The sequence below is a fragment of the Dermacentor variabilis genome, chromosome 1 (assembly GCF_050947875.1).
Source record: "Dermacentor variabilis isolate Ectoservices chromosome 1, ASM5094787v1, whole genome shotgun sequence".
Taxonomy (NCBI): Eukaryota; Metazoa; Arthropoda; class Arachnida; order Ixodida; family Ixodidae; genus Dermacentor; species Dermacentor variabilis.
In genome coordinates this window covers 34,196,040-34,217,255 of record NC_134568.1, presented here as the reverse complement: position 1 = coordinate 34,217,255, position 21,216 = coordinate 34,196,040, and the positions used below count along the sequence as shown (strand labels likewise).

The 21,216-nt window shown below is 50.1% G+C and overlaps 59 non-coding genes across 59 annotated transcripts; all 59 read right to left on the bottom strand.

Annotated features, from left to right (window-relative positions):
* Nucleotides 1-492: 492 nt before the first annotated feature.
* TRNAN-GUU (transfer RNA asparagine (anticodon GUU)) lies at nt 493-566 on the bottom strand. The gene has a single exon. It is a non-coding gene; the product is annotated as a tRNA-Asn (tRNA).
* Nucleotides 567-5,528: 4,962 nt separating this feature from the next.
* On the bottom strand, nt 5,529-5,602 carry TRNAN-GUU (transfer RNA asparagine (anticodon GUU)). Its single transcript has one exon. It is a non-coding gene; the product is annotated as a tRNA-Asn (tRNA).
* Nucleotides 5,603-5,679: 77 nt separating this feature from the next.
* TRNAN-GUU (transfer RNA asparagine (anticodon GUU)) lies at nt 5,680-5,753 on the bottom strand. The gene has a single exon. It is a non-coding gene; the product is annotated as a tRNA-Asn (tRNA).
* Nucleotides 5,754-5,831: 78 nt separating this feature from the next.
* TRNAN-GUU (transfer RNA asparagine (anticodon GUU)) lies at nt 5,832-5,905 on the bottom strand. The gene has a single exon. It is a non-coding gene; the product is annotated as a tRNA-Asn (tRNA).
* Nucleotides 5,906-5,983: 78 nt separating this feature from the next.
* TRNAN-GUU (transfer RNA asparagine (anticodon GUU)) lies at nt 5,984-6,057 on the bottom strand. Its single transcript has one exon. It is a non-coding gene; the product is annotated as a tRNA-Asn (tRNA).
* A 5,050-nt stretch (nt 6,058-11,107) lies between these two features.
* TRNAN-GUU (transfer RNA asparagine (anticodon GUU)) lies at nt 11,108-11,181 on the bottom strand. The gene has a single exon. It is a non-coding gene; the product is annotated as a tRNA-Asn (tRNA).
* Nucleotides 11,182-11,258: 77 nt separating this feature from the next.
* TRNAN-GUU (transfer RNA asparagine (anticodon GUU)) lies at nt 11,259-11,332 on the bottom strand. Its single transcript has one exon. It is a non-coding gene; the product is annotated as a tRNA-Asn (tRNA).
* Nucleotides 11,333-11,409: 77 nt separating this feature from the next.
* TRNAN-GUU (transfer RNA asparagine (anticodon GUU)) lies at nt 11,410-11,483 on the bottom strand. Its single transcript has one exon. It is a non-coding gene; the product is annotated as a tRNA-Asn (tRNA).
* Nucleotides 11,484-11,560: 77 nt separating this feature from the next.
* Nucleotides 11,561-11,634, bottom strand: TRNAN-GUU (transfer RNA asparagine (anticodon GUU)). Its single transcript has one exon. It is a non-coding gene; the product is annotated as a tRNA-Asn (tRNA).
* A 77-nt stretch (nt 11,635-11,711) lies between these two features.
* On the bottom strand, nt 11,712-11,785 carry TRNAN-GUU (transfer RNA asparagine (anticodon GUU)). Its single transcript has one exon. It is a non-coding gene; the product is annotated as a tRNA-Asn (tRNA).
* Nucleotides 11,786-11,862: 77 nt separating this feature from the next.
* TRNAN-GUU (transfer RNA asparagine (anticodon GUU)) lies at nt 11,863-11,936 on the bottom strand. The gene has a single exon. It is a non-coding gene; the product is annotated as a tRNA-Asn (tRNA).
* A 77-nt stretch (nt 11,937-12,013) lies between these two features.
* TRNAN-GUU (transfer RNA asparagine (anticodon GUU)) lies at nt 12,014-12,087 on the bottom strand. Its single transcript has one exon. It is a non-coding gene; the product is annotated as a tRNA-Asn (tRNA).
* A 77-nt stretch (nt 12,088-12,164) lies between these two features.
* Nucleotides 12,165-12,238, bottom strand: TRNAN-GUU (transfer RNA asparagine (anticodon GUU)). The gene has a single exon. It is a non-coding gene; the product is annotated as a tRNA-Asn (tRNA).
* Nucleotides 12,239-12,315: 77 nt separating this feature from the next.
* TRNAN-GUU (transfer RNA asparagine (anticodon GUU)) lies at nt 12,316-12,389 on the bottom strand. The gene has a single exon. It is a non-coding gene; the product is annotated as a tRNA-Asn (tRNA).
* Nucleotides 12,390-12,466: 77 nt separating this feature from the next.
* TRNAN-GUU (transfer RNA asparagine (anticodon GUU)) lies at nt 12,467-12,540 on the bottom strand. Its single transcript has one exon. It is a non-coding gene; the product is annotated as a tRNA-Asn (tRNA).
* Nucleotides 12,541-12,617: 77 nt separating this feature from the next.
* TRNAN-GUU (transfer RNA asparagine (anticodon GUU)) lies at nt 12,618-12,691 on the bottom strand. The gene has a single exon. It is a non-coding gene; the product is annotated as a tRNA-Asn (tRNA).
* Nucleotides 12,692-12,768: 77 nt separating this feature from the next.
* On the bottom strand, nt 12,769-12,842 carry TRNAN-GUU (transfer RNA asparagine (anticodon GUU)). Its single transcript has one exon. It is a non-coding gene; the product is annotated as a tRNA-Asn (tRNA).
* Nucleotides 12,843-12,919: 77 nt separating this feature from the next.
* TRNAN-GUU (transfer RNA asparagine (anticodon GUU)) lies at nt 12,920-12,993 on the bottom strand. Its single transcript has one exon. It is a non-coding gene; the product is annotated as a tRNA-Asn (tRNA).
* Nucleotides 12,994-13,070: 77 nt separating this feature from the next.
* Nucleotides 13,071-13,144, bottom strand: TRNAN-GUU (transfer RNA asparagine (anticodon GUU)). Its single transcript has one exon. It is a non-coding gene; the product is annotated as a tRNA-Asn (tRNA).
* A 77-nt stretch (nt 13,145-13,221) lies between these two features.
* TRNAN-GUU (transfer RNA asparagine (anticodon GUU)) lies at nt 13,222-13,295 on the bottom strand. The gene has a single exon. It is a non-coding gene; the product is annotated as a tRNA-Asn (tRNA).
* A 77-nt stretch (nt 13,296-13,372) lies between these two features.
* Nucleotides 13,373-13,446, bottom strand: TRNAN-GUU (transfer RNA asparagine (anticodon GUU)). The gene has a single exon. It is a non-coding gene; the product is annotated as a tRNA-Asn (tRNA).
* Nucleotides 13,447-13,523: 77 nt separating this feature from the next.
* TRNAN-GUU (transfer RNA asparagine (anticodon GUU)) lies at nt 13,524-13,597 on the bottom strand. Its single transcript has one exon. It is a non-coding gene; the product is annotated as a tRNA-Asn (tRNA).
* A 77-nt stretch (nt 13,598-13,674) lies between these two features.
* TRNAN-GUU (transfer RNA asparagine (anticodon GUU)) lies at nt 13,675-13,748 on the bottom strand. The gene has a single exon. It is a non-coding gene; the product is annotated as a tRNA-Asn (tRNA).
* A 77-nt stretch (nt 13,749-13,825) lies between these two features.
* On the bottom strand, nt 13,826-13,899 carry TRNAN-GUU (transfer RNA asparagine (anticodon GUU)). The gene has a single exon. It is a non-coding gene; the product is annotated as a tRNA-Asn (tRNA).
* Nucleotides 13,900-13,976: 77 nt separating this feature from the next.
* On the bottom strand, nt 13,977-14,053 carry TRNAN-GUU (transfer RNA asparagine (anticodon GUU)). Its single transcript has one exon. It is a non-coding gene; the product is annotated as a tRNA-Asn (tRNA).
* Nucleotides 14,054-14,127: 74 nt separating this feature from the next.
* Nucleotides 14,128-14,201, bottom strand: TRNAN-GUU (transfer RNA asparagine (anticodon GUU)). Its single transcript has one exon. It is a non-coding gene; the product is annotated as a tRNA-Asn (tRNA).
* Nucleotides 14,202-14,278: 77 nt separating this feature from the next.
* Nucleotides 14,279-14,355, bottom strand: TRNAN-GUU (transfer RNA asparagine (anticodon GUU)). The gene has a single exon. It is a non-coding gene; the product is annotated as a tRNA-Asn (tRNA).
* A 74-nt stretch (nt 14,356-14,429) lies between these two features.
* On the bottom strand, nt 14,430-14,503 carry TRNAN-GUU (transfer RNA asparagine (anticodon GUU)). Its single transcript has one exon. It is a non-coding gene; the product is annotated as a tRNA-Asn (tRNA).
* Nucleotides 14,504-14,580: 77 nt separating this feature from the next.
* TRNAN-GUU (transfer RNA asparagine (anticodon GUU)) lies at nt 14,581-14,654 on the bottom strand. Its single transcript has one exon. It is a non-coding gene; the product is annotated as a tRNA-Asn (tRNA).
* A 77-nt stretch (nt 14,655-14,731) lies between these two features.
* TRNAN-GUU (transfer RNA asparagine (anticodon GUU)) lies at nt 14,732-14,808 on the bottom strand. Its single transcript has one exon. It is a non-coding gene; the product is annotated as a tRNA-Asn (tRNA).
* Nucleotides 14,809-14,882: 74 nt separating this feature from the next.
* TRNAN-GUU (transfer RNA asparagine (anticodon GUU)) lies at nt 14,883-14,959 on the bottom strand. Its single transcript has one exon. It is a non-coding gene; the product is annotated as a tRNA-Asn (tRNA).
* Nucleotides 14,960-15,033: 74 nt separating this feature from the next.
* On the bottom strand, nt 15,034-15,107 carry TRNAN-GUU (transfer RNA asparagine (anticodon GUU)). The gene has a single exon. It is a non-coding gene; the product is annotated as a tRNA-Asn (tRNA).
* A 77-nt stretch (nt 15,108-15,184) lies between these two features.
* TRNAN-GUU (transfer RNA asparagine (anticodon GUU)) lies at nt 15,185-15,261 on the bottom strand. The gene has a single exon. It is a non-coding gene; the product is annotated as a tRNA-Asn (tRNA).
* A 74-nt stretch (nt 15,262-15,335) lies between these two features.
* Nucleotides 15,336-15,412, bottom strand: TRNAN-GUU (transfer RNA asparagine (anticodon GUU)). The gene has a single exon. It is a non-coding gene; the product is annotated as a tRNA-Asn (tRNA).
* Nucleotides 15,413-15,486: 74 nt separating this feature from the next.
* TRNAN-GUU (transfer RNA asparagine (anticodon GUU)) lies at nt 15,487-15,560 on the bottom strand. The gene has a single exon. It is a non-coding gene; the product is annotated as a tRNA-Asn (tRNA).
* Nucleotides 15,561-15,637: 77 nt separating this feature from the next.
* On the bottom strand, nt 15,638-15,711 carry TRNAN-GUU (transfer RNA asparagine (anticodon GUU)). The gene has a single exon. It is a non-coding gene; the product is annotated as a tRNA-Asn (tRNA).
* Nucleotides 15,712-15,788: 77 nt separating this feature from the next.
* Nucleotides 15,789-15,862, bottom strand: TRNAN-GUU (transfer RNA asparagine (anticodon GUU)). The gene has a single exon. It is a non-coding gene; the product is annotated as a tRNA-Asn (tRNA).
* A 77-nt stretch (nt 15,863-15,939) lies between these two features.
* Nucleotides 15,940-16,016, bottom strand: TRNAN-GUU (transfer RNA asparagine (anticodon GUU)). Its single transcript has one exon. It is a non-coding gene; the product is annotated as a tRNA-Asn (tRNA).
* A 74-nt stretch (nt 16,017-16,090) lies between these two features.
* Nucleotides 16,091-16,167, bottom strand: TRNAN-GUU (transfer RNA asparagine (anticodon GUU)). The gene has a single exon. It is a non-coding gene; the product is annotated as a tRNA-Asn (tRNA).
* A 74-nt stretch (nt 16,168-16,241) lies between these two features.
* On the bottom strand, nt 16,242-16,315 carry TRNAN-GUU (transfer RNA asparagine (anticodon GUU)). The gene has a single exon. It is a non-coding gene; the product is annotated as a tRNA-Asn (tRNA).
* A 77-nt stretch (nt 16,316-16,392) lies between these two features.
* Nucleotides 16,393-16,466, bottom strand: TRNAN-GUU (transfer RNA asparagine (anticodon GUU)). The gene has a single exon. It is a non-coding gene; the product is annotated as a tRNA-Asn (tRNA).
* A 77-nt stretch (nt 16,467-16,543) lies between these two features.
* Nucleotides 16,544-16,620, bottom strand: TRNAN-GUU (transfer RNA asparagine (anticodon GUU)). The gene has a single exon. It is a non-coding gene; the product is annotated as a tRNA-Asn (tRNA).
* Nucleotides 16,621-16,694: 74 nt separating this feature from the next.
* Nucleotides 16,695-16,771, bottom strand: TRNAN-GUU (transfer RNA asparagine (anticodon GUU)). The gene has a single exon. It is a non-coding gene; the product is annotated as a tRNA-Asn (tRNA).
* A 74-nt stretch (nt 16,772-16,845) lies between these two features.
* TRNAN-GUU (transfer RNA asparagine (anticodon GUU)) lies at nt 16,846-16,919 on the bottom strand. Its single transcript has one exon. It is a non-coding gene; the product is annotated as a tRNA-Asn (tRNA).
* A 77-nt stretch (nt 16,920-16,996) lies between these two features.
* On the bottom strand, nt 16,997-17,070 carry TRNAN-GUU (transfer RNA asparagine (anticodon GUU)). The gene has a single exon. It is a non-coding gene; the product is annotated as a tRNA-Asn (tRNA).
* Nucleotides 17,071-17,147: 77 nt separating this feature from the next.
* Nucleotides 17,148-17,221, bottom strand: TRNAN-GUU (transfer RNA asparagine (anticodon GUU)). Its single transcript has one exon. It is a non-coding gene; the product is annotated as a tRNA-Asn (tRNA).
* A 77-nt stretch (nt 17,222-17,298) lies between these two features.
* Nucleotides 17,299-17,372, bottom strand: TRNAN-GUU (transfer RNA asparagine (anticodon GUU)). The gene has a single exon. It is a non-coding gene; the product is annotated as a tRNA-Asn (tRNA).
* A 77-nt stretch (nt 17,373-17,449) lies between these two features.
* TRNAN-GUU (transfer RNA asparagine (anticodon GUU)) lies at nt 17,450-17,523 on the bottom strand. Its single transcript has one exon. It is a non-coding gene; the product is annotated as a tRNA-Asn (tRNA).
* Nucleotides 17,524-17,600: 77 nt separating this feature from the next.
* On the bottom strand, nt 17,601-17,674 carry TRNAN-GUU (transfer RNA asparagine (anticodon GUU)). The gene has a single exon. It is a non-coding gene; the product is annotated as a tRNA-Asn (tRNA).
* Nucleotides 17,675-17,751: 77 nt separating this feature from the next.
* Nucleotides 17,752-17,825, bottom strand: TRNAN-GUU (transfer RNA asparagine (anticodon GUU)). The gene has a single exon. It is a non-coding gene; the product is annotated as a tRNA-Asn (tRNA).
* Nucleotides 17,826-17,902: 77 nt separating this feature from the next.
* Nucleotides 17,903-17,976, bottom strand: TRNAN-GUU (transfer RNA asparagine (anticodon GUU)). Its single transcript has one exon. It is a non-coding gene; the product is annotated as a tRNA-Asn (tRNA).
* Nucleotides 17,977-18,053: 77 nt separating this feature from the next.
* Nucleotides 18,054-18,127, bottom strand: TRNAN-GUU (transfer RNA asparagine (anticodon GUU)). The gene has a single exon. It is a non-coding gene; the product is annotated as a tRNA-Asn (tRNA).
* Nucleotides 18,128-18,204: 77 nt separating this feature from the next.
* TRNAN-GUU (transfer RNA asparagine (anticodon GUU)) lies at nt 18,205-18,278 on the bottom strand. Its single transcript has one exon. It is a non-coding gene; the product is annotated as a tRNA-Asn (tRNA).
* Nucleotides 18,279-18,355: 77 nt separating this feature from the next.
* On the bottom strand, nt 18,356-18,429 carry TRNAN-GUU (transfer RNA asparagine (anticodon GUU)). Its single transcript has one exon. It is a non-coding gene; the product is annotated as a tRNA-Asn (tRNA).
* A 77-nt stretch (nt 18,430-18,506) lies between these two features.
* TRNAN-GUU (transfer RNA asparagine (anticodon GUU)) lies at nt 18,507-18,580 on the bottom strand. Its single transcript has one exon. It is a non-coding gene; the product is annotated as a tRNA-Asn (tRNA).
* A 77-nt stretch (nt 18,581-18,657) lies between these two features.
* TRNAN-GUU (transfer RNA asparagine (anticodon GUU)) lies at nt 18,658-18,731 on the bottom strand. Its single transcript has one exon. It is a non-coding gene; the product is annotated as a tRNA-Asn (tRNA).
* A 77-nt stretch (nt 18,732-18,808) lies between these two features.
* Nucleotides 18,809-18,882, bottom strand: TRNAN-GUU (transfer RNA asparagine (anticodon GUU)). Its single transcript has one exon. It is a non-coding gene; the product is annotated as a tRNA-Asn (tRNA).
* A 77-nt stretch (nt 18,883-18,959) lies between these two features.
* On the bottom strand, nt 18,960-19,033 carry TRNAN-GUU (transfer RNA asparagine (anticodon GUU)). The gene has a single exon. It is a non-coding gene; the product is annotated as a tRNA-Asn (tRNA).
* A 77-nt stretch (nt 19,034-19,110) lies between these two features.
* Nucleotides 19,111-19,184, bottom strand: TRNAN-GUU (transfer RNA asparagine (anticodon GUU)). Its single transcript has one exon. It is a non-coding gene; the product is annotated as a tRNA-Asn (tRNA).
* Between the last annotated feature and the right edge of the window lie 2,032 nt (nt 19,185-21,216).

Genomic DNA, 21,216 nt, shown 5'->3' with positions numbered 1-21,216 from the left:
AACCTCCCGGTTATTTGGATCGATGAGCAAACATGGGCGATCCTTTACCTTCACGTTGACAGCGGTGAGCAATTTCTGAGCGGCGTCAGCACTCGTCATTGTAACAGCCCACACGTGGTTCATCTGATACGCCCCCAACGCCAAAACGTCGGGGAGCGCACCTAGATTGGCCAAAGTGTCCCGGTAGCCCTCGACACGGTAGGGCCGAGCTCTCGGGTCGCCGTGCATGAAAACGGTGTTCGCGACGATGCGTCCGGATGGCAGATTGGGCAGAATAACCTGATAATCTTCGGCAGTAGAAACAAAAAAACTATTACCGCGGCCCGCATGGGCCGCCGAAACCGCTCCGTGGGAGCAAGCCAACCCGCGACCGTTTCGCTTGAAAGCCGGAAGTGGAATGTTGCGCCACGGAGGCGGCCGTGGTGCACGTTCCTCCGCATGCACGCACCACAGAAAGTATATCGGTATGAATAAATAAAAAAAGGGAAGCTGCGCCACCGGGAGGAATCGAACCTCCAACCTTTCGGTTAACAGCCGAACGCGCTAACCGATTGCGCCACGGAGGCTTTTTTTTTCTTTCTTTCATGGTATTTATTATAGTTGCATTCAACCATTCAACCAGACGTTCACCAGTTCTGCATAGTCAGAGAATGGAGGGCACAGTGAAAGTCACACACAGAAAAGGTAGCGTTCATACTGTGAGTAGAAAAGTTCGTGTCACTTTAGAAGGGTGGCAAGGATAAGCACCTCAACAAAATAGGGTACCCGTCCGGTTGTACACCGAGTCCATCATAAACCTGCTTTAGCTGTAGTGTCATTTGGATGAAATTTGCCCTTGTAGGTACAACCGTTTCGGCGTTGCGGTCCATCATTCGCGTTTTCCACAAACTGTGCATTCCCATTACAAAAAACATATCGAAAGGCGCACTATTATCACAGGTTGGTAGCAGGTATCGCACAGTATGAGCGTTAATCTCAAAGTCTTTCTTTAAAGTCCGTTGGAGGACATCCCAAAATAGGATGGCGTCGGTGCAGCTAATAAAACAATGTTCAATTGTCTCTGGTACATCACAAAGGCGACAGTTAACAGAAGAGACAAAGATACCCTTTTTTTTTAGCCATGCTTTAACCGGTATGGTTTCACTATGAACTTTATAAAAGAATGTTTTGCAGCAAGGGGATAAATACATCTTTCGAACTCGCTTTAGCACATCGTGGCCTGGCAATTTAATGTATATTGATCGGTAAAGTGGAGGCGGAAATAGCATGGATAGTAAGTCTTTGTACAACGTTTTGCGCGACACAGAATACAAGTATTCAGTGGAAAACCGAACTGTCAGGAAACGAACCGCCAAGTAAACTTCTTGCATGAACCCCCACAAGCATAAGCGCGAAGAAAAACTTGAAGAAACAACTAAATCAGGTAACACATTAACAAGTGTGACTTGCATGTACGAACGAATTACAGGATGGGAAGTATCACGAAAATAGAAGAAACGAGACACTATTTGCCGCACATAAAGATGTACTAAGCCCAGCCCACCTTCACTAACAGGCTTAAAGATATTGTCGCGCCTCATGGGCTCAAAAGTCATGGGCTCACGAGACCATACGAAGGTTGCAAAGATACGGTGAAAGCGTTGGATGTATAGCCTAGCACAATGGATAACTTGCAATACATAGAAAATTTTTGTTGCCAAGAACTTATTGCAGGCTTCGGCTTTCCCAAAAATAGAAAGTCGTTGTGGAACGAATGTCTGGGCGTAACTTTGCAGTACCGAAACCCGTTCTTTCCAATAGTGTGCGCTTAATTTATATGCGTCTAGCGGCACGCCAAGATACTTTGGCGGGACATCAGTCCACTTAACGCCTGCAAACTGTTCTGGTGTATAGCACCATGAGCCAAACCATAAGCCTAAACTTTTTGAAGAGTTCATTCGCGCTCCTGATACGCTGCCAAAGTCTTCTATTTTCGACACTACGTTTTCAACACTGGACTTATCCGTGCAGAAGAACGCTAGATCGTCTGCATAAGCTAAGACTTTAACTTCATTACCCAGTATATTGAAGCCATGGATGTTACTCGACTGAATTACGCTTAAGCATAGCGGTTCCAGGTAAAGGGCGAATAGTAGTGGGGACATAGGGCAGCCTTGTTTTACTGATGAGCAAATAGAAATGGGTTCGGATAGTTGGCCATTAATAACTAAACGAGTAGTACAACAGGTGTAGCAAAGCCTAACGCCTTTAAGCACAATGGAGCCAACATTGACATGCTCCAGAAGGGAAAATAAATAGGAGTGACTGACACGATCAAAAGCTTTAGCAAGGTCTACCTGGAGCATTGCAAGCTGCTCAGTGGAACCATAACAGTATTGAAGAAGGGTACGGGCGATATGTATGTTGGTTTGAATTGATCGGCCCCTGATTCCACATGTCTGATGGGAACCGATTAGAATTGACATCGCAAATTGCAATCTATTAGATAGAACTTTCGCAAAAATTTTGTAATCCACGTTTGACAATGTGATTGGTCGATAGCCTTCAACGGAACGCAGTTTCTCTTTATCTGAACTTTTGGGAATTAAAACTGTGTGGGTTTTGCAAAAAGACTGCGGAAGGGCGTCAATCTCGAAACTTGAAGTAAAAATGTAAAATTGAAGAAGAAGACGGCGTTCCGAACGGTCGCTTTTCTCATGTTCTCCGCTTCAAAGGTTTTATCGGCCCCTGGCCGAGGTGCTGCTCAGGCTTCAGCCAGCAGCAATGACTACCGTGTTGTGTTACCCCGTCTTCCTAGCGGTAAGCTGGTTGTGGACTCCGTTTTCCTGCATGCTGACTTAAGTGGTCGACCGTACAGAGCCCAAGACTTCAGAGACGCCCTTCGGAACGTTATTGACCTGAAGGAAATAAGTTCCATCGGACAATTTCAGATGTCGCACGTGTGGATGGTGACGTGCAAATCAGGGATGACAAAATCAAAGCTAGTCGCATGCGGGGAATTATCCGTAAAAGGTAGACGCTGCGTCGTCTTTGATCCTGAGCCCACGGAAGTTCAAATGAAGCTTTTGTGGCTTCCTGAGCGTTCGGAAGATGACTACATTCGAGATGCGCTTCAGGCTTACGGGAAAGTCAAGTCTATATCAGCAGAAAGCTGGAGAGTATCGGGGATGGAACAAATGCGTACGCTAAATCGGGACGTGGTGTTGACTCTTGCCGATGGAGTGAGCGTGGGGGACGTTCCACATCTACTACCTGTTTGTGGAGTGCAGAGTCTCGTATTATTTCCAGGCCGGCCCCCACTTTGTCTGCGCTGTAACAGGGTGGGGCACATTCGTCGAAACTGCAGAACCCCGCGTTGTGAAACCTGCCGACGCTTTGGTCACACATCTGAAGAATGTGTCGTAACATACGCCGATAAGTTACGACACAGAACAAAGCCTCCGGATGAAAGCTTGCAAGAACACATAATGGACATTACGGAGGTTCTTGACGCGACGGGAGACGTTCCCTCTTCCGCGGAGACCCGCTGTGCCAGTAAGGCCCCTCTGCCTGTTAAAGACAGTCACAATGGCATCACAGAACTGCCCGTGAAAAACGAAAGTAGCGAAGAGAAAGATGACCAACCGAAGCAACAACCCAAAGGAGCACCCGCTACCACGGAGCCAGCTGCTGCCCAGCAAGCGAATGAGGGAGCCGGAGACGACTCACCTGATGCACCCAAGCGTCTCGACACGTGCGCTGAGCCGGCAGAGGACAGACGAGGTAACGCGGATACTTCAGTTCCGAAGCGCCGTGCGACTAACAGATCGGAATCAAGCACAGACAGCGAGACGACCAGTACCACAAGAAAAGCACGTCGCCGCAAAACATCGAAACACTCAGGAAAGTGTCGTCGATCACGGTCCAGAAGGCCAGGTGGGGTTTCGGAGGGAGCCTCACCGTTGCCCTCTAGGACCGATCACATAGATCATTAGGTCCAAATAGTTGGTAGTCACCATGGCCCTGTCCCAGCAACTTCTATTCGCAACCTTGAACGTACGAGGCCTTAGGTCTTTGCAGAAACAGGCGCAGCTTCGCCGGCTTTTGTCTAGGAAGCGCCTCGACTTCGTCGCCGTGCAGGAGACGAAGATTGAGCGTGATGACGAGACAGAAAGGGCTTTGCGACCTTTTCTGTCTGAGTATAATGTTTGCGTTTCGCACGCTCTTGGTTTATCCGCGGGCTGTTTCCTGTTTCTGAAAAAGAGCCTACTTTATTCAGCTTTTAGTTATCATGTCGACACTGAAGGTCGATATATATGTTGTGATTTTGTGTTGCAGGGTGTGCCATGGCGCATAGTCAACGTCTATGCATTTAATGACGCTGCAAAACGAACTCTTTTATTTGATACTGTGTCAAGTCTATTGGACTGTGATCGCTGCATTGTTTTAATGGGAGATTTCAATTGTGTATGTGATCCCAACGATCGAAGCGGCATTAACACTCAGCGGGACAGGAGTGGTGAAGTTTTGTCTAACATAATAGAAAATGCAGGGCTCGTTGATATAGGAGTGTCGGGACAGGGAGCTCGCTCTTATACAAGAATTCAAGGTCATTCCTACGCCCGCCTTGATCGGATTTATGTTTCTTCATCGCTCCTCTCTCGAGGACTATCCTGCATTACTATCCCCGTTTCATTCTCTGATCATTGTATGGTTATCGCAAACATTGGTGAAAAATTTGTAACTAATTTCAGACCACAGTGGGCACTCTGGAAGCTTAACTCTGAGCTCCTAAATGATCAGGAATTTATTAATCGCGTGCGCATGGCTCTAACCAATTCTCTTTCTAGTGACTTGCCATTATTTGCTGCTTGGGAACTCTTTAAACAAGAGGTTCGTGCAGTGGCTATAGAAATTGGATCGGTGAAATCATTCTATAGAAAGAATGAAGAAAAAACGCTTCTTAAGAGCCTATGTAGCCTTTATGAGATTGAATGCGAAATGCCAGGCACTTACATTGTTGACATAGAAAACATTAAATGTGAGTTACAACAGCATGACGCGCTACGTTACAGAGGTGCGAGAATTCGATCTCGAAACAGGCGTGCTCTGCAATCTGAGCAACCAACACGTCAAGCTTTACTTGACGAGCGACGTCACGGTATTTCCAAAGTAATTCCGGAAATATACTCCGAAGGTAGTCTTGTCACAAATACTAATGACATAATTTCTAAGTTCGAAACTTTCTACACTATGTTGTTTAGTGCCCCTCCGGACGATCACGATGCAAAAGTTTTAGAGAGTTTTGTATCTCTTGTCAAACCATTACAGGATGATGACTGTGCAGTCATCAGTGGTAGTCTTACGATTCAAGAAATTGAGCTAGCTATTGATCAGCTGCCTTTGTCGAAAACACCCGGCCCCGATGGACTTTCAAGTGAATTTTACAAAGCTTTCATTGCACCACGGAGGCGGCCGTGGTGCACTTCCTCCGCATGCACACACCACTGAAAATATATCGGTATGAATAAATAAAAAAAGGGAAGCTGCGCCACCGGGAGGAATTGAACCTCCAACCTTTCGGTTAACAGCCGAACGCGCTAACCGATTGCGCCACGGAGGCGGCTGTGGTGCACGTTCCTCCGCATGCACACACCACAGAAAATATATCGGTATGAATAAATAAAAAAAGGGAAGCTGCGCCACCGGGAGGAATCGAACCTCCAACCTTTCGGTTAACAGCCGAACGCGCTAACCGATTGCGCCACGGAGGCGGCAGTGGTGCACGTTCCTCCGCATGCACACACCACAGAAAATATATCGGTATGAATAAATAAAAAAAAGGGAAGCTGCGCCACCGGGAGGAATCGAACCTCCAACCTTTCGGTTAACAGCCGAACGCGCTAACCGATTGCGCCACGGAGGCGGCCGTGGTGCATGTTCCTCCGCATGCACACACCACAGAAAATATATCGGTATGAATAAATAAAAAAAAGGGAAGCTGCGCCACCGGGAGTACTCGAACCTCCAACCTTTCGGTTAACAGCCGAACGCGCTAACCGATTGCGCCACGGAGGCTTTTTTTTTTCTTTTCTTTATTGCCTGCTTAGACATTAACACACAAAAAAAACAAATCCATATACACAGTGCACCCACATCACATCAGGTGGGATGGTCGCTAAAATTTCTTGAGGCACACCAGCTCATCAAGGATGCTAACCCAGTCTGGGGTTTCGCTTTGTGCACGATACACTTCTCGTAATAGTGACATACTTTCAATGAAGTTCTCTCGCGCAGAGCACCCATTCACATCAGCATGACGTACAGCCATTCTTGTTTTCCACAAACTGTGGAGACCCAGCAACATGAACATGTCGAACGGTGGCCCGTCATCGCTTTCAACTGGAAGGAACCGAATTCCATAGGGGTTTATGGGGAGTTCTTTTTTAAGAGTGCGCTGCAAGATGTCCCAGTGAAAGACAGCGTCCCAACACTCAATGAAGGCGTGTTCAATTGTTTCAGGCTTTTTACACAGCCGGCAATCGGTAGTCCAGGGTACGAATATTCCTTTCTGTTCTAGCCATACTTTAACGGGGAGGGTGTTCGTGTGTAGGTGGAAAAAGAAAGTTTTCGCAGCAGGTCTTACAGGCATCCTTTTGACTCGTTTCAGCACATCTTTTCCTGGGCCTCCACAGTAAACACTCCTATACAGTGGGATAGGTAACATACTGTCAACTAAATCTGCGTACAGTTTCTTTCTTCTCACTGAGCACAAGTACTCCAGCGAAAAACGTGCGCAGAGTATTCTAAAAGATGCAACGACTTCACGATAGTACCCAGTCGCTCTAGTGATAGCACTAGATGTGGACACAACAAATTCAGGCAGTTCTGTTGCCATTTTCGCCTGAATGACCGTACGGAGGAAAACATTTCTTTCATCTCGCAGGAAGATGAACCGCGATACGATCTGTCTAATGAACAAGTGTGAGAGCCCAAGGCCCCCATTTCGAACTGTGCGAAAAAGATTTGTTCGACTGGATCGCTCCCAAGTGGAGTTCCAGATGAAGGTAGCAAACACTCGATGCATTTTTTGAACGTTTACACGGGACATGAACATTACTTGCAGTATGTACCAAACTTTGGCAATTAAAAATATATTGCAAGCTGAAGCACGTGCAAACACTGACAATCCCCGGCCCTGCCATCCTTTTATCTTTTCTTTCATTGATTCTATTTGGCCGGTCCACAACTGTGTCGAGTCCCGATAGTGCTCAAGGGGCACTCCTAGATACAGTGGAGGCACTGTAGTCCACTGCATACCGGCGAATTTTGTGGGTGTCGCGTCCCAGCTTCCATGCCATATCCCAACACTTTTTTCGAAGTTTATCTGGGCACCAGTGTACCTACAAAAGGATCTTGCAAGGCGGACAGCCTCGACCACGCTTTCCCTGTCTTCACAAAAGACGGCGACGTCATCTGCATAAGCTAGCATTTTAACTTCTGCGGCGTGCAGCCTAAAACCACGAATGTTTTCATTCCGTATGACTGCCATACAAAAGGGTTCGAGGTACAGGGCAAAAAGCAAGGGAGACAAGGGACAGCCTTGCCGTACAGACGAGCGGAGTGGCACCCGCGAACTAAGACACTTATTAACTATAAGCTGCATGTAACAGTCTTCATAAGCCATTTTAACGCCATCTACAATGACGCTCCCAACATTACAGTACTGCAGTATAGCGAAAAGCACCTCATGTGACACCCGGTCGAACGCCTTCGCAAGGTCTAGCTGCAACATGGCGACCCGACCCCCAATGGCATCGCAACATTCAAGCACATTCCTTGCAATGTGGGTGTTCGTGAAAATGGTGCGGCCTTTAATGCCACACGTCTGGTGTGGCCCTACAAGCTGCTGAATCACGCTTTGAAATCGTCGAGCCAGTACTTTCATAAATATTTTGTAATCTGTGTTGGTCAGACTTATCGGTCTGTATGAACTTACTGAAAGGAGCTTTTCCCGTTCATCGGTTTTCGGAATTAATACTATGTGCGAAGTCTGGAATGAGGGTGGTACTTTTTTAAATTCATACGCCTCTGAGAGTAGTCGGTGCAATATACACGCAAACTCCTGACTGAATGCCTTGTAAAAAGCGGCGCCTAGGCCGTCCGGCCCTGGCGATTTGCCTGATGGCAGTTCTTCTATCGCCCTTTCAATCTCGGACACAGCTATTGGTCTCTCAAGACTTTCTCTAACGTCGTCATCCAACCTTGGCATCTCGCTCATGAATTCACTCTCGAAGGCCAGTCCAGAAGGAGTCACATTGCCGAACAATTCGCGATAGTGTTCCACAAAAGCTTTCTCAATCGACGAAGCGTCTGACGTCACCTCGTTTTGAAGACGTATCTGTTGGATCTCATTTCTTGACGCGTGACGCTTTTCATCGCTCATTGCCCGTTTGTTTGGTATCTCACCCATCCATAGGCGTTCGCTTCTAGCGCGTATAACTGCTGCTTTGTATCGCTCGGCGTCGATAACTTCAAGCTCGTGTCTTACTTTCTTTACGTTTTCAGCTAATAGATCGTGACCCGCATTTTGTGCGCTTGACAGATATTCTAGCTCTCTTTGCAGCTCTCTTTGTTTCTGTAATTTATCGTGCTGAAGGCTGCTTCCTCTTTCTATTGCAATGAACTTAACTTGAATCTTAAATTCCTCCCATGTGGCAGTAAAATATTCACCCTCATTTGTCATCAACTCTGTTATCTTTTCCTTAACTCTGCGCACAAATGGTTCATCATCAAGCAGCTTTTCGTTGAATTTCCACATGTTCCAGTTGAATCGTGTTCTTTTAACTTTTTCCCCAATCGAGAAGCTTACCAGGCTATGGTCCGTGAACGATTGCGGTGCGACGTTATAACTATTACAAAGGGTGATCAAGTCGTCAGAAACATACACTCTGTCCAGCCTTGCTCGGCTATTTCGCTGAATGTGCGTGTACTGCGGAATCATACCATCAGTGAGGACTATAGGCCCACATCTTCTAAGTTGTGGTCTTCAATTAGTCTGCTCAAAAGGAGAGCACTTTTATCGCGAACCCTTTCCCTTTTTAGTCGGTCTTCCGGAGAACACACACAGTTAAAATCACCAAGTAATATGACAAAGCGATCACATTTTAGATATTGCTCGATACATTCAAAAAACAAAAATCGATCATTCACATTGTTTGGCGCATAAACGCATACGAGCCGCCACAAATCGTGAGAAAAAGAAAAATCTACAATAAGCAAGCGGCCAGTTTCAGAAACAGTTACACTTTCTTCAATAATACCAGCACTCTTCCGTATTAACAACGCACATCCGCCTGATGTGCCATTCGCATGGCACACGCACACATTGTAATGCGCCGTGAAAGGCGTCACCATGCGATCGGTCTGCTCTTGGGTTTCGACCTTAGTTTCTTGTAAGGCAACTACATCGAGTTCCTTCTCCATACACAAGCGGCTAAGTTGATACTGCCTCCTTCGCGCTCCAAGGCCACGGACATTTAACGTGGCAACTCTCAGTGCTCTCTCTAGTTTCACCGCCATTTATCTGCAAAAGCAAGCCGATCGCACGGTGTCGCTGAAGAACAAGCGATCCAGACACACTGTAGAAAAATTTGCATGCATAACTTTTGCACTGAAAACCGCTCGATCCACACGCGTACCTTTAGAGCGTACGCGAAGCCCGATTCCAAAAAGGACGCCATCTCTTCACGACGTTAGTCCGGGCGCCCCAGTAGGCGCCGAGTCCTACTTAGGCGGTTTTGCCGCCGGCCGTCTGTCCGGCGGGATGTTTGGCTTCGGGCGCACGGGCACACGACGACCCGCCTGCGCTTTTGGCGGCGGCTCGTCTTTGGCCCCGTTGTCAAGGTTGCCGTCCAGGCTGCCGTCCAGGTTGCCGGTCGAGTCCCTCGCTCTTTTCATAGCCACATTGCTTGCACTCGATTCTTCGACGTCCATCAAGGGAGTTGCCGGTCCGTGCTCCGTGGCGGCCTCCTCGGCAGTGGCGGATTTTGCGGCCGATTCTTCTTTGGCTCCTTCGTCGCGTGCCCTTTGCACTGCATCTTTCGGGCTCGTAGGCAGCACATTTACCACCTTCGTGGCTTTAGCAGCCGGCACATAAGGTGTTGCAACTATGTCCGCCGGTGGTACTAGCACGCGGGAAGCCTCATCAACGTCAGCCTCATCCATTAACAGGTCAGCCACGTCCTCTCGAAGCGCAGGTCCTGCGACGGATGCGTAAGTCTTAACACATTCCGTATCCTGGTGGCCGTAGCGACGGCATACTGCACATTTCGGGACGCGGCAGTCACGTCGGACATGTCCGGTGTTTCGGCACTTCAGGCAAAGGGGTGCTCTGCCCGGTACCACAACTAGGGTCTGCTCACCAGCTACACGAAGTTGATGGGGCAGGTCTTCTACGGTCATACCCGTCTTCAGAACCAGGGACACCGCCCGTGTCGACGATGCTTTATCTTGAACTCCTTGAACACGCCACTTTTCATGGAAAACGTCCGTGACCTTTCCGAACGGTAACAGGGCTGTCCGTATATCCTCGTCCGACACGTTATGAAGCATCCAATGCAACTTCAGCCGCAGGGCCTGATTGGCAGGATCAACGACAATGCACCGATGTTCATTCACCTTGAGGTTCTTGGCGCTTGAGAGCTTTTTCACGCCTTCGTCGCTCTTGAAAGTAACCGCCCAAACGTGGCTCATCTGATACGCCCCTAGGGCGATGACATCAGCAAGTAGGCCTAAGCTAGCCACCGCATCTCGGAAATGTTCCACACGATACGGCCTGGCACGCACATCCGCATGCAGAAAAACTGTATTTAAAACTATCCGACCTGTCGGCAATTGAGGCAGCAAAACTTGGTATTCCGGGTCTTCTGAGGCAAAACTCCTGGTACCGCGGCCCTGCTGGGCCGCTGAAGCCGCTCCTACGGAGCTCATGATCGGCACGTCCGCTCGCTAGCGCGGCAGAAAGCCGAATCTGATTGCGCCACGGAGGCGGCCGTGGTGCACGTTCCTCCGCATGCACACACCACAGAAAATATATCGGTATGAATAAATACAAAAAGGGAAGCTGCGCCACCGGGAGGAATCGTACCTCCAACCTTTCGGTTAACAGCCGAACGCGCTAACCGATTGCGCCACGGAGGCGGCAGTGGTGCACGTTCCTCCGCATGCACACACCACAGAAAATATATCGGTATGAATAAATACAAAAAGGGAAGCTGCGCCACCGGGAGGAATCGTACCTCCAACCTTTCGGTTAACAGCCGAACGCGCTAACCGATTGCGCCACGGAGGCGGCAGTGGTGCACGTTCCTCCGCATGCACACACCACAGAAAATATATCGGTATGAATAAATACAAAAAGGGAAGCTGCGCCACCGGGAGGAATCGTACCTCCAACCTTTCGGTTAACAGCCGAACGCGCTAACCGATTGCGCCACGGAGGCGGCCGTGGTGCACGTTCCTCCGCATGCACACACCACAGAAAATATATCGGTATGAATAAATACAAAAAGGGAAGCTGCGCCACCGGGAGGAATCGTACCTCCAACCTTTCGGTTAACAGCCGAACGCGCTAACCGATTGCGCCACGGAGGCGGCAGTGGTGCACGTTCCTCCGCATGCACACACCACAGAAAATATATCGGTATGAATAAATACAAAAAGGGAAGCTGCGCCACCGGGAGGAATCGAACCTCCAACCTTTCGGTTAACAGCCGAACGCGCTAACCGATTGCGCCACGGAGGCGGCAGTGGTGCACGTTCCTCCGCATGCACACACCACAGAAAATATATCGGTATGAATAAATACAAAAAGGGAAGCTGCGCCACCGGGAGGAATCGAACCTCCAACCTTTCGGTTAACAGCCGAACGCGCTAACCGATTGCGCCACGGAGGCGGCAGTGGTGCACGTTCCTCCGCATGCACACACCACAGAAAATATATCGGTATGAATAAATACAAAAAGGGAAGCTGCGCCACCGGGAGGAATCGAACCTCCAACCTTTCGGTTAACAGCCGAACGCGCTAACCGATTGCGCCACGGAGGCGGCAGTGGTGCACGTTCCTCCGCATGCACACACCACAGAAAATATATCGGTATGAATAAATACAAAAAGGGAAGCTGCGCCACCGGGAGGAATCGAACCTCCAACCTTTCGGTTAACAGCCGAACGCGCTAACCGATTGCGCCACGGAGGCGGCAGTGGTGCACGTTCCTCCGCATGCACACACCACAGAAAATATATCGGTATGAATAAATACAAAAAGGGAAGCTGCGCCACCGGGAGGAATCGTACCTCCAACCTTTCGGTTAACAGCCGAACGCGCTAACCGATTGCGCCACGGAGGCGGCCGTGGTGCACGTTCCTCCGCATGCACACACCACAGAAAATATATCGGTATGAATAAATACAAAAAGGGAAGCTGCGCCACCGGGAGGAATCGTACCTCCAACCTTTCGGTTAACAGCCGAACGCGCTAACCGATTGCGCCACGGAGGCGGCAGTGGTGCACGTTCCTCCGCATGCACACACCACAGAAAATATATCGGTATGAATAAATACAAAAAGGGAAGCTGCGCCACCGGGAGGAATCGAACCTCCAACCTTTCGGTTAACAGCCGAACGCGCTAACCGATTGCGCCACGGAGGCGGCAGTGGTGCACGTTCCTCCGCATGCACACACCACAGAAAATATATCGGTATGAATAAATACAAAAAGGGAAGCTGCGCCACCGGGAGGAATCGAACCTCCAACCTTTCGGTTAACAGCCGAACGCGCTAACCGATTGCGCCACGGAGGCGGCAGTGGTGCACGTTCCTCCGCATGCACACACCACAGAAAATATATCGGTATGAATAAATACAAAAAGGGAAGCTGCGCCACCGGGAGGAATCGTACCTCCAACCTTTCGGTTAACAGCCGAACGCGCTAACCGATTGCGCCACGGAGGCGGCCGTGGTGCACGTTCCTCCGCATGCACACACCACAGAAAATATATCGGTATGAATAAATACAAAAAGGGAAGCTGCGCCACCGGGAGGAATCGTACCTCCAACCTTTCGGTTAACAGCCGAACGCGCTAACCGATTGCGCCACGGAGGCGGCAGTGGTGCACGTTCCTCCGCATGCACACACCACAGAAAATATATCGGTATGAATAAATACAAAAAGGGAAGCTGCGCCACCGGGAGGAATCGAACCTCCAACCTTTCGGTTAACAGCCGAACGCGCTAACCGATTGCGCCACGGAGGCGGCAGTGGTGCACGTTCCTCCGCATGCACACACCACAGAAAATATATCGGTATGAATAAATACAAAAAGGGAAGCTGCGCCACCGGGAGGAATCGAACCTCCAACCTTTCGGTTAACAGCCGAACGCGCTAACCGATTGCGCCACGGAGGCGGCAGTGGTGCACGTTCCTCCGCATGCACACACCACAGAAAATATATCGGTATGAATAAATACAAAAAGGGAAGCTGCGCCACCGGGAGGAATCGAACCTCCAACCTTTCGGTTAACAGCCGAACGCGCTAACCGATTGCGCCACGGAGGCGCCAGTGGTGCACGTTCCTCCGCATGCACACACCACAGAAAATATATCGGTATGAATAAATAAAAAAAGGGAAGCTGCGCCACCGGGAGGAATCGAACCTCCAACCTTTCGGTTAACAGCCGAACGCGCTAACCGATTGCGCCACGGAGGCGGCAGTGGTGCACGTTCCTCCGCATGCACACACCACAGAAAATATATCGGTATGAATAAATACAAAAAGGGAAGCTGCGCCACCGGGAGGAATCGAACCTCCAACCTTTCGGTTAACAGCCGAACGCGCTAACCGATTGCGCCACGGAGGCGGCCGTGGTGCACGTTCCTCCGCATGCACACACCACAGAAAATATATCGGTATGAATAAATAAAAAAAGGGAAGCTGCGCCACCGGGAGGAATCGAACCTCCAACCTTTCGGTTAACAGCCGAACGCGCTAACCGATTGCGCCACGGAGGGGGCCGTGGTGCACGTTCCTCCGCATGCACACACCACAGAAAATATATCGGTATGAATAAATAAAAAAAGGGAAGCTGCGCCACCGGGAGGAATCGAACCTCCAACCTTTCGGTTAACAGCCGAACGCGCTAACCGATTGCGCCACGGAGGCGGCAGTGGTGCACGTTCCTCCGCATGCACACACCACAGAAAATATATCGGTATGAATAAATACAAAAAGGGAAGCTGCGCCACCGGGAGGAATCGAACCTCCAACCTTTCGGTTAACAGCCGAACGCGCTAACCGATTGCGCCACGGAGGGGGCCGTGGTGCACGTTCCTCCGCATGCACACACCACAGAAAATATATCGGTATGAATAAATAAAAAAAGGGAAGCTGCGCCACCGGGAGGAATCGAACCTCCAACCTTTCGGTTAACAGCCGAACGCGCTAACCGATTGCGCCACGGAGGCGGCAGTGGTGCACGTTCCTCCGCATGCACACACCACAGAAAATATATCGGTATGAATAAATACAAAAAGGGAAGCTGCGCCACCGGGAGGAATCGAACCTCCAACCTTTCGGTTAACAGCCGAACGCGCTAACCGATTGCGCCACGGAGGCGGCAGTGGTGCACGTTCCTCCGCATGCACACACCACAGAAAATATATCGGTATGAATAAATAAAAAAAGGGAAGCTGCGCCACCGGGAGGAATCGAACCTCCAACCTTTCGGTTAACAGCCGAACGCGCTAACCGATTGCGCCACGGAGGGGGCCGTGGTGCACGTTCCTCCGCATGCACACACCACAGAAAATATATCGGTATGAATAAATACAAAAAGGGAAGCTGCGCCACCGGGAGGAATCGAACCTCCAACCTTTCGGTTAACAGCCGAACGCGCTAACCGATTGCGCCACGGAGGGGGCCGTGGTGCACGTTCCTCCGCATGCACACACCACAGAAAATATATCGGTATGAATAAATAAAAAAAGGGAAGCTGCGCCACCGGGAGGAATCGAACCTCCAACCTTTCGGTTAACAGCCGAACGCGCTAACCGATTGCGCCACGGAGGCGGCAGTGGTGCACGTTCCTCCGCATGCACACACCACAGAAAATATATCGGTATGAATAAATACAAAAAGGGAAGCTGCGCCACCGGGAGGAATCGAACCTCCAACCTTTCGGTTAACAGCCGAACGCGCTAACCGATTGCGCCACGGAGGGGGCCGTGGTGCACGTTCCTCCGCATGCACACACCACAGAAAATATATCGGTATGAATAAATACAAAAAGGGAAGCTGCGCCACCGGGAGGAATCGAACCTCCAACCTTTCGGTTAACAGCCGAACGCGCTAACCGATTGCGCCACGGAGGGGGCCGTGGTGCACGTTCCTCCGCATGCACACACCACAGAAAATATATCGGTATGAATAAATAAAAAAAGGGAAGCTGCGCCACCGGGAGGAATCGAACCTCCAACCTTTCGGTTAACAGCCGAACGCGCTAACCGATTGCGCCACGGAGGCGGCAGTGGTGCACGTTCCTCCGCATGCACACACCACAGAAAATATATCGGTATGAATAAATACAAAAAGGGAAGCTGCGCCACCGGGAGGAATCGAACCTCCAACCTTTCGGTTAACAGCCGAACGCGCTAACCGATTGCGCCACGGAGGCGGCAGTGGTGCACGTTCCTCCGCATGCACACACCACAGAAAATATATCGGTATGAATAAATAAAAAAAGGGAAGCTGCGCCACCGGGAGGAATCGAACCTCCAACCTTTCGGTTAACAGCCGAACGCGCTAACCGATTGCGCCACGGAGGCGGCAGTGGTGCACGTTCCTCCGCATGCACACACCACAGAAAATATATCGGTATGAATAAATAAAAAAAGGGAAGCTGCGCCACCGGGAGGAATCGAACCTCCAACCTTTCGGTTAACAGCCGAACGCGCTAACCGATTGCGCCACGGAGGGGGCCGTGGTGCACGTTCCTCCGCATGCACACACCACAGAAAATATATCGGTATGAATAAATACAAAAAGGGAAGCTGCGCCACCGGGAGGAATCGAACCTCCAACCTTTCGGTTAACAGCCGAACGCGCTAACCGATTGCGCCACGGAGGGGGCCGTGGTGCACGTTCCTCCGCATGCACACACCACAGAAAATATATCGGTATGAATAAATAAAAAAAGGGAAGCTGCGCCACCGGGAGGAATCGAACCTCCAACCTTTCGGTTAACAGCCGAACGCGCTAACCGATTGCGCCACGGAGGCGGCAGTGGTGCACGTTCCTCCGCATGCACACACCACAGAAAATATATCGGTATGAATAAATACAAAAAGGGAAGCTGCGCCACCGGGAGGAATCGAACCTCCAACCTTTCGGTTAACAGCCGAACGCGCTAACCGATTGCGCCACGGAGGCGGCAGTGGTGCACGTTCCTCCGCATGCACACACCACAGAAAATATATCGGTATGAATAAATAAAAAAAGGGAAGCTGCGCCACCGGGAGGAATCGAACCTCCAACCTTTCGGTTAACAGCCGAACGCGCTAACCGATTGCGCCACGGAGGGGGCCGTGGTGCACGTTCCTCCGCATGCACACACCACAGAAAATATATCGGTATGAATAAATACAAAAAGGGAAGCTGCGCCACCGGGAGGAATCGAACCTCCAACCTTTCGGTTAACAGCCGAACGCGCTAACCGATTGCGCCACGGAGGGGGCCGTGGTGCACGTTCCTCCGCATGCACACACCACAGAAAATATATCGGTATGAATAAATAAAAAAAGGGAAGCTGCGCCACCGGGAGGAATCGAACCTCCAACCTTTCGGTTAACAGCCGAACGCGCTAACCGATTGCGCCACGGAGGCGGCAGTGGTGCACGTTCCTCCGCATGCACACACCACAGAAAATATATCGGTATGAATAAATACAAAAAGGGAAGCTGCGCCACCGGGAGGAATCGAACCTCCAACCTTTCGGTTAACAGCCGAACGCGCTAACCGATTGCGCCACGGAGGCGGCAGTGGTGCACGTTCCTCCGCATGCACACACCACAGAAAATATATCGGTATGAATAAATAAAAAAAGGGAAGCTGCGCCACCGGGAGGAATCGAACCTCCAACCTTTCGGTTAACAGCCGAACGCGCTAACCGATTGCGCCACGGAGGCGGCAGTGGTGCACGTTCCTCCGCATGCACACACCACAGAAAATATATCGGTATGAATAAATACAAAAAGGGAAGCTGCGCCACCGGGAGGAATCGAACCTCCAACCTTTCGGTTAACAGCCGAACGCGCTAACCGATTGCGCCACGGAGGCGGCCGTGGTGCACGTTCCTCCGCATGCACACACCACAGAAAATATATCGGTATGAATAAATAAAAAAAGGGAAGCTGCGCCACCGGGAGGAATCGAACCTCCAACCTTTCGGTTAACAGCCGAACGCGCTAACCGATTGCGCCACGGAGGCGGCAGTGGTGCACGTTCCTCCGCATGCACACACCACAGAAAATATATCGGTATGAATAAATACAAAAAGGGAAGCTGCGCCACCGGGAGGAATCGAACCTCCAACCTTTCGGTTAACAGCCGAACGCGCTAACCGATTGCGCCACGGAGGCGGCAGTGGTGCACGTTCCTCCGCATGCACACACCACAGAAAATATATCGGTATGAATAAATACAAAAAGGGAAGCTGCGCCACCGGGAGGAATCGAACCTCCAACCTTTCGGTTAACAGCCGAACGCGCTAACCGATTGCGCCACGGAGGCGGCAGTGGTGCACGTTCCTCCGCATGCACACACCACAGAAAATATATCGGTATGAATAAATACAAAAAGGGAAGCTGCGCCACCGGGAGGAATCGAACCTCCAACCTTTCGGTTAACAGCCGAACGCGCTAACCGATTGCGCCACGGAGGCGGCCGTGGTGCACGTTCCTCCGCATGCACACACCACAGAAAATATATCGGTATGAATAAATACAAAAAGGGAAGCTGCGCCACCGGGAGGAATCGAACCTCCAACCTTTCGGTTAACAGCCGAACGCGCTAACCGATTGCGCCACGGAGGCGGCAGTGGTGCACGTTCCTCCGCATGCACACACCACAGAAAATATATCGGTATGAATAAATACAAAAAGGGAAGCTGCGCCACCGGGAGGAATCGAACCTCCAACCTTTCGGTTAACAGCCGAACGCGCTAACCGATTGCGCCACGGAGGCGGCAGTGGTGCACGTTCCTCCGCATGCACACACCACAGAAAATATATCGGTATGAATAAATACAAAAAGGGAAGCTGCGCCACCGGGAGGAATCGAACCTCCAACCTTTCGGTTAACAGCCGAACGCGCTAACCGATTGCGCCACGGAGGCGGCCGTGGTGCACGTTCCTCCGCATGCACACACCACAGAAAATATATCGGTATGAATAAATACAAAAAGGGAAGCTGCGCCACCGGGAGGAATCGAACCTCCAACCTTTCGGTTAACAGCCGAACGCGCTAACCGATTGCGCCACGGAGGCGGCCGTGGTGCACGTTCCTCCGCATGCACACACCACAGAAAATATATCGGTATGAATAAATACAAAAAGGGAAGCTGCGCCACCGGGAGGAATCGAACCTCCAACCTTTCGGTTAACAGCCGAACGCGCTAACCGATTGCGCCACGGAGGCGGCAGTGGTGCACGTTCCTCCGCATGCACACACCACAGAAAATATATCGGTATGAATAAATACAAAAAGGGAAGCTGCGCCACCGGGAGGAATCGAACCCCCAACCTTTCGGTTAACAGCCGAACGCGCTAACCGATTGCGCCACGGAGGCGGCCGTGGTGCACGTTCCTCCGCATGCACACACCACAGAAAATATATCGGTATGAATAAATACAAAAAGGGAAGCTGCGCCACCGGGAGGAATCGAACCTCCAACCTTTCGGTTAACAGCCGAACGCGCTAACCGATTGCGCCACGGAGGCTGCCGTGGTGCACGTTCCTCCGCATGCACACACCACAGAAAATATATCGGTATGAATAAATAAAAAAAGGGAAGCTGCGCCACCGGGAGGAATCGAACCTCCAACCTTTCGGTTAACAGCCGAACGCGCTAACCGATTGCGCCACGGAGGCTTTTTTTTTTTTCTTTATTGCCAGTACTCGACATAACACAACACAAATTCCTAAATGATATAAACAAAGACCAAAGAAGCAAAAAGGGATGAATACACAAACGGAACAAGGAACAGTAATATTTACATTCGCTGCCGTCCGCTACTGTGGCACGACGTTGTCGGATTAAAATTCCTTTAGTGCTGTAAGGGGTTCAACCCTCGACAGCCACTCAGGAACAGGCTGTTGCATCTTCATCACTTCCACATACCGTTGCATGGATTCACGAAAGTACAGACGCGCCGGTCGGGCATCCGGGTCACAATGGTAACCCGCCATTCTTGCGCGCCATAAACAGTGGAGGCCCGTAAGCATGATCAGGTCGTACGGGAAACCTTCGTCGTCATATACTGGCAGAAACCTGATTCCGTGGGGATCTATAGGTAGCTCCTTTTTTAGAGTCCTTTGTAACACGTCCCAGAAAAAGACCCCTTCCCAACAGTGGATGAAGACATGATCTATGCTTTCTGTTTTTTTACATATAAGGCAGTGGGTTCCCCATGGCATGTAGAACCCACGTTGTTCAAGGAAGAATTTAACAGGTAGAGTACCAGTGTGTAATTTAAAAAAGAACGATTTAGTGGCTGGTTGAACTGGCATCTTTTTCACCCTTTTCAATACATCTAGGCCTGGGCCTCCACTGTACGGGGCTCTGTACATAGGTACCAGCAAAACACTGTCACATAAATCACGATATAACTTTTTCCGTTTTACACTCCACAAATATGCACTTGAAAAACGAACACGCAAAAAGGAAACACTCTGAACTATTTCCCGAAAGAAACCACGGACTGGTCCTGGCATTATTTCCGTACCTACAACGAATTCGGGAAGTGATCTTGACAGCCTCATTTGGATCACCGTGCGCAGAAATGGGTCGTTTGTATCTCGAAAGAAGGAGAATCTATTCACCAGTTGACGCAAGAAGAGGTGCGCCAACCCCAGACCACCATCCTTCACGCGCCGGAAGAGATTATCTCGGCTACATCGCTCCCAGCTTGATGCCCACACGAATACAGCGAACACGCGGTGCAGTTTCTGCACATTAATACGAGGGCACTGTAGTACCTGCATTACGTACCAGATCTTTGTCACGAGAAACATGTTGCACGCTGTAGCTCTCGCGAATATTGACAAGTAACAGGCGTTCCATCGGTCGGCTTTTTCTTTTAGTTGTTTTGTCCGCTCCTTCCAGTACTCGCTACTGTCCCTGTAGGCATCAAGGGGTGCTCCAAGGTACTTCACTGGCGTCGTGACCCAGTTTACGTTCGAAAAGTGGTCTGGTGTAGACGCCCATCTTCCATGCCAAAACCCCAAACATTTCTGCCAGTTAACGTAGCTGTTAGTGACGTTACCAAACTTTTTGACGATATTCACAGTATTCAATACACTTTGTTTGTCCTTACAGCACACAGCCACATCGTCAGCGTATGCCAGTAGCTTCACTTCTGCTGATTGAAGACTAAACCCCTTAATACATTCATTTTCAATGATGGCCAGACATAGCGTTTCTATGTAGACACAAAACAGGAGTGGACTGAGTGGACAACCCTGGCGAACGGAGCGCTTCACGTTAATGGGGGCCCCCAACATCTGATTAACTATAAGTCTGGTATAGCAGCTCCGGTACGCCATGGTCACCCCTTCAGTGATTATGTGGCCAAAATTAACGTGTTCAAGGATGGTAAGCAATATGTCGTGAGAAACACAATCAAACGCCTTCTCCAAGTCTAGCTGGAGGATGGCTACTGCATCGCACATGGCGTCACAACACTCCAGCACACACTTCATTTTATGGATGTTAGTGAAAATGGTTCTTCCACGAATACCACACGTCTGGTGTGGGCCGACTACTTCCTGAATAACTGACTGGACCCGTCGTGCCAACACCTTCATCAATATTTTGTAGTCGCAGTTAGTAAGCGCTATGGGTCTGTAGGAGGAAAGTTGCTTGAGCTTTTCGGTCTCTTCTGTTTTCGGTATTAGTACTGTA